We start from the raw sequence: 2747 nt of genomic DNA, 5'->3' as shown, positions 1-2747 counted from the left end.
CCTCCTCCTCTCTCCTCCCTCCATCCTCCATCTCTCCTCTCTCCATCCTCCTCCCTCCTCCATCCTCCTATCCTCTCTCCTCCCTCCATCCTCCATCCTCCTCTCCTCTCATCTCCTCCCATCCTCCATCCTCCTCTCTCCTCCCTCCATCTCTCCCATCCTCCTCCTCTCTCATCTCCTCCTCCACTCCATCCTCCTCTCTCTCATCCTCTCTCCTCCATCCTCCATCCTCCTCTCTCTAACCCCTCCATCCTCATCCTCCTCTCCTCCATCCTCCCATCCTCCTCTCTCTAACCTCTCCCATCCTCCATCCTCCCTCTCTCTCCCCCTCCATCCTCCCATCCTCCTCTCTCTCCTCTCCTCCATCTCACTCCATCCTCCTCTCCTCCATCCTCCCTCCTCCTCTCTCTCCTCTCCTCCATCCTCATCCTTCCTCTCCTCCCATCCTCCCATCCTCCCTCTCTCATCTCCTTCATCCTCCCATCCTCCTCTCTCTCCTCTCTTCCTCTCTATCCTCTCTCTCCCTCTCTCCATCCTCCCATCCCTCCTCTCTCTCCTCTCTCCATCCTCTCCTCCCCTCTCCTCCATCCTCCAGTCCTCCTCTCTCTCCCTCTCCATCCCTCCATCCTCTCTCTCCTCCATCCTCTCATCCTCCTCTCTCTCCCCCTCCATCCCTCTCCATCCTCCTCTCTCTCTCTTCATCACTCATCCTCCCTCTCCCTCCATCCTCCATCCTCCTCTCTCTCTCCTCTCCATCCTCATCCTCCTCTCTCTCCCATCCTCCATCCTCGCTCTCTCATCCCCCTCCATCCTCCATCCTCCTCTCTCTCATCCCTCCATCCTCTATCCTCTCTCCTCCATCCTCCATCCTCTCTCTCTCCATCCCTTCATCCTTCCATCCTCCTCTCTCTCATCTCCTCCATCCTCCATTCTCTCTCTCTCTCATCTCTCTCTCTCTCCATCTCTCCATCCTCCATCTCTCTAACTCCCTCCATCCTATCTCTCTACTCCTCCATCCTCCATCCTTCCTTCTCTCGATCCCTCCATCCCTCCATCTCTCTCTCTCTCCCTCTCCATCCTCCATCCTCCTCTCTCTATCCCTCCCATCCTCATCCTTCCTCTCCTCCATCCTCCATCCCTCCCTCTCCTCCATCCTCCACTCCTCCATCTCTCCATCCCTCCATCCTCCATCCTCCATCCTCTATCCCTCCATCCTCATCCTCCATCCTCCTCCATCCTCCATCCTCCTCTCTCTCCCTCATCCTCTCATCCTCTCTCATCCTCCATCCTCCATCCCTCCTCTCTATCCCTCCATCCTCCATCTCTCCTCCTCTCTCTATCCCCTCCATCCTCATCCTCCTCTCTCTCTCCTCCATCCTCCTCATCCTCTTCTCCTCCATCCTCTCCATCCTCCTCTCTCTAACCCCATCCATCCCTCCATCCTCCTCCTCCTCCATCACTCCATCCTCCTCTCCTCCATCACTCATCCTCCTATCCCTCCATCCTCCATCCTCCTTTCTCTAACCCCTCCATCACTCTATCCTCCTCATCCTCCATCCTCCATCCTCCTCATCTCTCTCTCCTCTACTCCATCCTCCCATCCTCCTCTCTCTCCCTCATCCTCCATCCTCCTCTCTCCATCCCTCCATCCTCCATCCTCACCTCTATCCCTCTCCATCCTCTATCCTCCATCCTCTCCCCCTCCATCCTCCATCCTCCTCTCTCTATCCCTCCATCCTCTCATCCTCCTCTCCTCCATCCTCCCATCCTCCTCTCTCTCCTCTCCTCTACTCCATCCTCCATCCTCCTCTCTCTCCTCCATCCTCTCCATCCTCCTCTCTCTATCCTCCTCCATCTCTCCATCCTCCAGCTCTTTCCACTCTCCATCACTCCATCCTCCTCTCTCTCTCCTCCATCTCATCCTCCTCTCCTCTCATCCTCTCATCCTCTCTCTCTCTCTCCTCCTCCATCCTCCATCCTCCTCTCTCTCCCCTCCATCCTCCCATCCTTCTCCTCTCTCCATCTCCTCCATCCTCCATCCTCCTCTCTCTCATCTCTCTCCATCATCCATCCTCCTCTCTCTCCATCCTCCATCCTCATCCTCCATCTCTCTCATCCCTCCATCCTCTATCTCTCTCTCCTCTCTATCCTCATCCTCTCTCCTCCATCCTCCATCCTCCTCTCTCTATCTCCTCCATCCCCTCCATCCTCCTCTCCTCCATCCTCCATCCTCTCATCTCTCATCTCCATCCATCTCTCCATCCTCCTTCTCTCTATCCCTCTCATCTCATCCTCTCTCTCCTCCATCCTCCATCCTCCTACTCTCTCCATCCTCCATCCTCCTATTCCTCCATCTCTCATCCTCTCTCCATCCTCATCCTCCTCTCCTCCATCCCCCTCCATCCTCCTCTCTCTCCCCTCCATCCTCATCCTCCATCTCTCCATCCTCCATCCTCCTCTCTCTCCACCCTCCATCCTCCATCCTCCTCTCTCATCTCTCCCTCATTCCATCCTCCTCTCTCTCCATCCTCCATCCTCCATCCTCCTCTCTCTCTCATCTCCTCCATCCTCCATCCTCCTCTCTCTCCTCCTCCACTCTCTCATTCTCCATCCTCCATCCTCCTCCTCTAACCCTCCATCCTCCATCCCTCCTCTCTCCTCCATCCTCCATCCTCCTCTCTCTAACCCTCCATCCTCCATCCTCCTCTCTCTCACTCATTCCATCATCCTCCTCTCTCTCCATCCTC

Source organism: Oncorhynchus keta, chromosome 37 (genome assembly GCF_023373465.1).
Source record: "Oncorhynchus keta strain PuntledgeMale-10-30-2019 chromosome 37, Oket_V2, whole genome shotgun sequence".
NCBI classification, from domain to species: Eukaryota; Metazoa; Chordata; class Actinopteri; order Salmoniformes; family Salmonidae; genus Oncorhynchus; species Oncorhynchus keta.
Note: the sequence above shows the minus strand (reverse complement) of the source record.